Source organism: Diprion similis, chromosome 6 (assembly GCF_021155765.1).
Source record: "Diprion similis isolate iyDipSimi1 chromosome 6, iyDipSimi1.1, whole genome shotgun sequence".
Classification (NCBI taxonomy): domain Eukaryota; kingdom Metazoa; phylum Arthropoda; class Insecta; order Hymenoptera; family Diprionidae; genus Diprion; species Diprion similis.
In genome coordinates, this window is record NC_060110.1 from 23,513,760 (window position 1) to 23,523,157 (window position 9,398).

The window sequence follows — 9,398 nt, forward strand, 5'->3', positions numbered from 1 at the left end:
ATTGCGGATGTCTCCCGTCGGTCTGGCTTCTATCACGTTTAGCCAAAATCGTGTTCACTCTGGCCCGATGACATTTAAGCTCTCACACGTTAGCGTTTTTGTCATCATCCGTCATCAGACCTGGCATTGCAACATGCAATGAACGAGATAATTACCCCGATCACCTCGAAAATTTCAACTTGTGGATCCCGCATGCAGATGGTGAAAACCTCGGAATTCCGCGTAAGCGAATATCGCGAGTGCGTTTCCGGTTTGACTGGATAAAAATTGTCCGAATCCCACGCTTAGCAGTAAGAACGCGCGGGATTTGCAACTCCAAAGAGAAACTCCTACGATTTATCCGACTGCCCACCTTTGACCGTCACTCTTAGTCGTCGAGAGGGGAACGAGTGAATGGATTCGAGCACCCACCTAGTTTTACGTTTTACCTGCTACTTACTTCTCAGCGGAGTCATTTAGTTATAGTACATTCACACTGAATCTGCAGATTAACATCGGCTCGATGACCTTGGAAAACCGTCCATTAAGAAATCCGTGAATTGTAGGTGATAATCGATGTATTACCTTTCGCTAATCCGATAATCTCATGAAAGGTGTACTTAGACTGAATTCAGCGCCGTGCAAACATTTTTTTCAACTCTGTCGCACCTCGACTCTTAGCGGGTTTAATTTAACTAATTACCGTGCCATTTGTGGCAGGTTATTTGCTTCCCACTGGCTATTATCTGCAGTTATGAAAATCCTGTGAGGTAGTAGATACAGAGTTTCTACGCTGCCTAATGTTCCGTCTGTCTGTCACCACTGAGAATATATCGCTCCACCGGTCCATTGTTCTCTTGTAGTATATTTTCGTGTATACCCACTGCTATTTTAGCCTGTTCAATTTTTACACCGTTCTTAATTATTCCGCCATACAATTAGGGGCGGTCTTGTTGTATGGAGTTCCTGCTTTCCGAATCTGGGACTAAAATTATCCAGAGGCACCCACGGTCTTAATACTTGACGACCTCAAACTGCTCACAGGTGTATGTAAATGTCTTGATCGACAAATTTTCATGAATTCTTTCCAGAACATGAAGATACAAAACGTTTTTATTTCTGACTCAGGTTTACTTCATGGTAAAATACTTAAACCTAAATCACGTATAATCCTGATGCATAAGAATATGATTCTGGTCTAGTAACGTTTCGAATTTGTGCTCATTTCATTGAGTATACAGTCCTAGGCGTGTACCAGATAAGACGAGGAAAATGGCTGAATAATTATTTCAACTTTCATAAAAATTTTCCAGATGAAGAAAACCAACAACAATAATTATTCCGAGTATTTTTATACGAACTAATAAACTGCCTTATTGTGATGTTCGTGACGGCGTGAATTGCTATTCAGTGTTTAGTGCATAATGGCACCTGCGTGATTCATTTGAGCATATATTCGACTCACGGATAAAGTTATAATGATCTCCGTCAAACAGTACGGATTATACCTACAAAGCTGCGTGAAGAGTTTTAAACAAAAGTGGCACAGCATCGAGATGAGGAGAGGAGATTGAAGTCGAAGTGGGCCACGAATATCTTTTCGTTCTAACATATCTTATACAAATTCACGCGTTTCGATTCATTTTTTAATACTTTCTATGAATTGAATTAGTCGAGCAGGTAGCCATTTTCGTTTGTTACGAAGTTCCTGCAGCGTCAAAAACTGAAATTATATTAAAACAGCGACGCGAATATCAAGTATAAACTTTATTTCTTGCCAGACAAACTCAAAAATTGTTTTTGGAAAATGTAAACATATCTACGAATCCTATATGGCATGGCGTCCAGCGATCCTGGAAACGGCTTGAATTTATTACGGATTTTTTACTGGACGCCATGTATACACACCATGTATAATATATCAGGAGGATTCTGAAATTCGAGAATATATTTAGGAAGAAAACTTTTCATGAGTAATAACGAGCCGATACCAAATTTATTATTCATAACTCCACGTAACTTTTTCATATTTGTACGATCCTAAAACCGCCGTAGCTTGTTGCTTACCCGAATTTCTCGTTAGATTTTTTGGTTCGGAATAATTTCGCATCTATAAAAATTCAAGTGATATTTTCACATTTACGTGAATCTGTGATATTTCACACGCATTCGATGCATTCGAGCTTCTCGTCTTATTGTGCTGGGGCAAATAATGACATAATGAGAACGACAAAATGCGAGGCTGGATAGCAAAATGGTACGTGACGTAATTTCTAGCAATAATTTAAAGTACCAGTGTTTAATTTGCACGTAGCCGCTTAGAACACATAGGCACATGTGTCACGGCGAATCGCGTGGGCTGCCAGAGCGACTTCTGCTTCCTTGTCCAGCCAATTGCAATTCGAAAAATCCTCCGGATTTGTGCCTTCCAAGATCGCGTTGTCCCGCACCATTATTCTGACGTAATTCTTCATCCTCCGCGTCTCGTTATGCGCGCAGTTTATCATAATTCATAATTCCAGGGTCGAAGATAGTATTAATGATACTTCATCTCCCCAGACGGCGTACCCGCAGCTTCTGTGAGCCGTTTATCAGGGACAAAAAACTTCTGAAATTTCTTTCGACACCAGTTCAGAAATATCGCCTAAGCTGCACACTGTGCTATAGCTATTTTCGAATATGGATATAACCATGATATGCAGAATTGAGTTATCTGGTGGTTTCTCGTTGATTTTCTCTTCACAATCCAAGTACGATTAGGTATTTATAAAATTTTACTTTCAATCCTTCAGAGTACCTGCAGCTCGACAAGAGATATTCTGAGAGATTAATCGCATCTCGGTTCAAATCCGCGCCGGGAGAAAGTGGAGCAGGCTGATTGCCGTCTTGTAAACGCCCGATTCGGGTGTATGAAGCAAAGTCGAGAGAAAGAGATGCGAAGTGGGATGGAATACCCAGGCACAAATGCACTCATACACCTGCACCTACCAGTGACGGCTTTAATGCCTGCACATGTGCGGACTAACAATAAGTACCTGCATAACTATTAGGTATATGTATAAACTATTGATGCAGGTAACTGCATGCGTTTCCTTTTACTGTGACCTTTTATAGGTTGTTGAATCGGGTCGCAGGGCCGCTTCGAGACATCTTTAAAGGATGAAATGGGCCTCTTAAAAAAATTCTACGAAATTGGATCATCCGTACCTAAAGTTAGTTTCATTTGTTGATGCGTGACTTCCATGACATTCTAATTTTAATTAACTTCTATAATCAGTTCATCTCCCGCGGTATCATACTTTTGTGATATGAGTAACTGCAATGGTACTAATTGCTGCTAAGCTTGCTGGAATTTTTTCGACGCTTCTGGGTCTAGGTCATGCTGGATTATAATTATAATCAACACTGCTGAGCAGCATTTAATTACTTACACTTCCAATTATAGTAATATTATTACAACATAAACGAGTGATAATTTCGTTCATATATTTAAATACTTCGAGAAATTTTACCTCATACGTATAGTATAATAATTACTAGTGTGACATCGCTCTTTAAAACACGTTCAATTTATGACCCTTACGTTCCCCAGTACTGCGAATTGAAAGCCTTTCATTCGCGAAAGAAAAAGAAAACTCTACACTTTGGAGGTGAGCCTATGACTTACACCCTTCTACAAAAGCTAACAATTTCGCCAAATAATGGAAACACGGAGGGTCTTTTAATGCCGGAAAAAGCACGAAGCTCACGAAACATCAGGTTCTGGAAGCACGGCGGCGGTGAGTATCGATTTCTGCGGGACGCCATCCAGTCGACGGTAAGCTCCGTGAGTCACCTCACCGTTCCTCTTTCATATTACATGGAGAAGTACACCCTCAGCCGTATACTATAGTATAATATAATATAAGTGACTCAGTGAGTCACAGAGTCCGAGTCAATATCTCTGGCCACCCCTCTAATTACTCTACGAAAACTATACGTACACCCGGGTATACGATTCTTCGCGAAATCTATCCGTATTGCTACCGGAGACTAATTACTACCCTGAGACTTTTCCAGGGGTCCGCGATCAAGCGAAATAATTCGCCAAAGTTCGATCGAGGGAAAGAATAACTCAATTACAACTTCTGTCGGTCTTTATATCTATCAGCAACAATTAGACGTCTATTTTCTCCGCAGAAGCTCGAACTTCGTGCACGAAACGATTTCGGACTAGCCAACCATTATACGAAAGCTCAATTAGCACGCCTAACTTAATTCTTGCTGATTCCTGAGCTTCCGCGTCCCGATTCCTACTACATTTTGGACTTGTCAATACTATCTGAACATTGTTAAAAAAAGACGGTAAGAATTTTGCTCACTAGAAGAGGCAAAGGAATTATAACCTTGAGTAAAAATCGTTATGTAGAATTTTTTTTTTACAGACTGTCCAAATTCTCCATGCCACTGATGAATGGGTGACCTGCTAGACCTCGAGCTTGCGCGTTTGGCACTGGAAAAGTATGAAAGTGTAGATGGTTCCGGTGTGCATTGTACATGCGCAATTGATAAACAAGGGTGTGTTCGTGTGTCGTTGGATTAACTACGCCCAGTACATGAGCTCCATTAGGACTCATTTCCCTAATTGCCTATAAGGCAGGGTGACTGGTAGGTATTCGGCCCTCCGAATTTTTCGATGGTATAATGTATGTAATTAATCGGGTTGAAACCCATATAGGATATTACGAAGGGAGGTTTGCACCGAGAAATTATAATGCGACAAAAAATATTATCCGATTTCCTACTTCGGGGCGACACATCATAGAATAAAAACTGTAACGGAGACTGTTTATGTTGATTCTTTCTCCATTTCTGTTCTGACAGTTGAACTCTGGCTTACAACCAACGTCAATTTCCTGCTCGAGTGCTTCGAGAATACGATTCGTCAGTTTTTAGAGCTGCATGCGGCGATAACTCGACGACCTGTAAGGCTGGTGAGAACGAGTCGATCCACTCAAAAACATGCAGAAATGGCTGTTTGTAACGTAGCTTGAAAATAAATTTTTTTTCGTATATTACTAAAAAATTAATTATTACTAAATAACTTGACTGTCTAAGAATTTTAGCATCTCACCATGTATGAGAAAAGTACTTTAACTTATAGGTTCATGAACAGTAATAATTATTTACGAACGAGACGCCAAGTTGGTTTGAATTTTGATTTCTTGGAAGCTAAAAAATGATTTTGAATTATGGATGAACGAAACGATCGTGCAGCATTTTACTGAAAATTTCATTGCCAATTTCAATTCAGTACCCGTATGTTGAAATGCTGAAAACGCGGGGGGAAACAGTTTATAACATTTTTAAAAAACCACGCTCCTTTAGGTCGTGGGATTCTGTCCTTGTGCCTCTGATCTCGTCCCCGCCCAGCGTTGAATTTCGAGTGTTTTCCGCGCTCGTCTCTCAGCAGGCAGGCAGACAGACAGGCGTCCAATTAATTCTGTGTATATGAATATTAATTTCTTTCCCAGATGTCTGCGCATCGTCTCCCCTCTTACTGAAGAGCTCTTTACTCGAGTGTGACGCTCAAAATTTTTCCTCTTGTTTCTCTTGCTTCTGAACAATTTTTAAAATTTGAACCTTTACTTACTACATTCAATTAAAAATTTCTCTTTGCGTCTGGCTGTTGCATTGTTTTTCAATCTCATCGAACGAAGAATCAATATGGGAGCAGTTTTCTGTAGAGCGACAAAAACGTTTTAATGTCAAGTGGATTTTCTACTTCAAACATCGTTCATAGTGATTATTGTGACTTGAAAAAAAAATCCGACATACCACGAATGGAATACATGCCAAAAATATTTTACAAGTATCTTCAATGCCAAATTCAAACGGAATGAAATTCTTTGAAAACCTTTGGTTTTGCTCTTATAATATTAATGCTTGATTTTGTAAGTGAACACCAGTCCGGAGAATGAATGAACGTTCACAATTGGACAATCAGCAGAATTTAACTTCACGGTTTTCAGAGCGAACGTGCCTTAGATTCCAAGCTGCGAACTTTTCATATCGATCCAGCAGTACCTAGCCGATCAGCTATATACCGCAGACGAGGTTCCCTTTCCTTGCAGGATGTTATACAAGAGAGTTTTAAGCTCTTCGTGACAGCCTGTCCTAGGTGACGGTTTTCCTCAAAATATGTGGTAATTTATTACTTTATTCTACATGTTGGCACGTAAGTGAATATATATAAATTTTATTTTGCAGCTCTTTATTTTTCCATCACCCCACCTGCGTAGGATATAATATTGATCTTTATATATTATACACTCGGTCAGTTAATATTATGTATGTAGGTACGTGCTGCATGAAAGTCGGATGAAAGAGCAGAACATGGAGAAGGACACTCTGGGGGGCTGCCAAATATGGTCACTCGTCTTTCAGGTGAGCCAGACTCGCGAGAGAGCAGCTCTGATGCAGAGCTTGGTCGAACCCAGCCAACACCAAACGCGCAACTCGAGCTTCGTCCCACATCGATATCGGGCCCTCAAAACTGCAAGCCATTCTACATTCTCCCCAAGTTTACCCGATTTCGGTATATTGCCGAAGTTTTCGTTTCGGCGACAAGCCAAAGTCTATGTGAGAAATAATAATCTGTACCATATCCGCAATTTTAATACCATCTCGAAATTTCACCATAACAATATATGTATAGACGGGCTAAAGTCGTCCGGAGGTTTATGTCTCGTTCGGGTTCGTAAAAGGGCAGACTAAATTGCTCGCAATCTGATGTAGATTAAGTATATCGACTACCGTGTTGAGTCACGAATCGCGTCTATCGTTGGATTACCTCGATATGCCATCGCGATAATCGTTATGCCTATGTGTAGTTCAGTGTCCGAGAACCAAATGAAATTGTACTTCAGGGGTAGCATGATTTAAGGAAATAAGGTGTGTCAGAACTGAAAACCGATTTTTGCTCAGTTTCCGCACATCCAACATGACATCACAGAAATGTAACATGGCGCTCATGTATGTGACAACTGACTCCATGTAAATAGGTTACTTGAGGTTACTTATTTATTTCCGTATATTCTGTTTGCTGAAAATGACTAAATATCAAGTTTTTCTCATTCTCTACAGAGGATAATTACCTCTACGTTATTCACGTTTGAATTTAGCGCCCATATGACGTCACCTTGGATATGTTCTCTGATTGGTTCAACCAAAGCGTATGTGCATTGTTTTACCTTATTGCCTTACACCATGAGGGGTAGCAAGAACGATTATTGTTCGTTCCTGTGTTCAGTGTTATATTATATACCAACACACATGTATTACTACAATGCGAGCGGAGTTCACCGTGACAAATCGATTAATTCTCACGGGCTCGCAGCAGGAACTATTTTCCGTGGGTGGGGAACGAACGCCGGGTCGTGCAATGTTTCTGGTCGCTGAAGGTGAGCCCAGCGGCGTTTATGATCGCTTTACGGGTGAAAAGCCTAGCCTCGCCACCTTTCACCTGTTTCCAGTCGTTCCAGTCATATCCCTACACGTAGCGGGCACACGCATTTGTCCTCTTACGATTAAACACAGGCGTGAGCAAGGTGATCACCGTTTCAGGAGCCCGATGACTCTATGCCAGAGAACCCCCGATAGTATAATGTATTTACCTGAAAACAGCAAAGTTTAAAAATGTGAAAGAAGGCCCCCTCGTTGGTATAATTATATCGCTTGTTTTGTTCAACTTTGCAGCAAAAACGTACGGTTTTCACCGAATCACAAAATAAAATCACAAACATAACCCAATCTAATCCAACATTGACCGGGAGTATCAGCGTGACGTCATTCGCCTCGAACCAATCACCGCCGTTATCACAGATCGGCGCGGGAATTTGAATGACCGCTGTACATGTCGTCACTGTTTTTGCTCCGGTGTGTTTAGCGGGAACTGCAAAATAACTTTTTTCGCCATTTTCGCTGGCGTTAGCTTTACGGGAGTTAGTTTAATACGGCTTTCGCCTAAGAGTTCGGGATTGTCGAAGCTAAACGAGTGGCCGTGAAGCTACGTACCAGGGATGTTATGCATGTGTGCACGTACGCCGGTTCCTCGTTACGCTCGCTTCCCCCGGCTCTGCAATAAATATCGCTGTGTCCACGGTAGTGGGCTGCATTTACGGAGGTGACGTCAGCCCCGTCGATCGTCGTCCTGCCTCATGTTCCATGCCTCCGCCGGCAAGCTGTTTGTCTCATGTCTGGCTCGCGTGTGCTAGCGCGTGCTCGCTCGCCTCATTCAGCACACAGCCCTACAACGACGGGAGACGAGAGAGAGAGAGAAAAGAAAGCCTGATACAGGAAGAGAGAGGCAACGAGATGCAAGAGACGAGACCATGTATGGAAGCTCGCGAGATTCGTGCATAATAATAATAATTAAATTGTATTACCGAGCTTTTGAAATACGTTATTTTACATCGTCATCGTTATAATATCTTCTAATTTATTGTGTATATTTGCTATAGATTTATTTACTGTTTATTCAATTTGGAAATACAATAAATTCACTAAAGAATTATTGTAAATTCGAGTTACGTTTGTGTGTTTCTTATAAATTTTAAGAAAATCAAAAATTTTCATTGTAAATTTAAAACCAATACGTATAGCAATTTACGTCGCTGCATGGAATTTTTAAATTTGTAACCTGGTTTCGTAAATTGAAAACTCTTTTTTACGGTAAACGTGTAGTAAATTCAGAATAATTTTTAACAGTCTGGGTGATTACTATACCGTTGACTAGACACAACCTCCATGAATTGTGATCGAATCAGTAAACCTGAAAGTAAATTTGAAAATAGCCAGAAAATTTTTCTCAAAATAAAACTGAAGTTGCAATTTTCTCTATGGACACGTATCAAGCCACGCGTGTAATTCACATGCGTGTGGGTTTACCTACTGAAAAATATCGTCCATAAATCAGGCATTAGCTATACATTATCAGGCCCGCGTCTTGCCACCTGCGTAGTTCAACGCGCGTGTCTGTAATTAATTATAACAGCTTACGTAAATGTTCTTGTATTTATTTATTTCATCAATTTATGTCCTACGACATTTTCGTTTCAGCGACAAGAGGTCATTAAGTAGGGCACGTGCACGCAGGGCACCGTGGTAACTAAAACACAGCACATTTCGTCCTTTACACATGCTTGCAGCAACCACAACGGTGAACACCAGGTTCGAAGTCCTGGTGTTGCGTGATTTGCAGCAGTTACTACGTGTTAGTGTCATACGCTAAATGTGTACGATTCCACACTATCAAGAGTCGCAAAAACAGGTATGCTAACTAGGGTGAGTCAGCTGACGGAGGCGACACCCAGGAGCCTGCGACACGAGCGGCAACGCAAAGGTGGAAGAGGAACCTCCGGGCCTTATTTTTTCACAAC

At 41.0% G+C, this 9,398-nt stretch overlaps 1 long non-coding RNA gene across 1 annotated transcript; it reads left to right on the forward strand.

Moving 5' to 3' along the window:
- Window positions 1-6,003: 6,003 nt before the first annotated feature.
- On the forward strand, window positions 6,004-6,348 carry LOC124406799. The gene is made up of 2 exons (XR_006929260.1): window positions 6,004-6,139; window positions 6,318-6,348. It is a non-coding gene; the product is annotated as an uncharacterized LOC124406799 (long non-coding RNA).
- The last annotated feature ends 3,050 nt before the right edge of the window (window positions 6,349-9,398 follow it).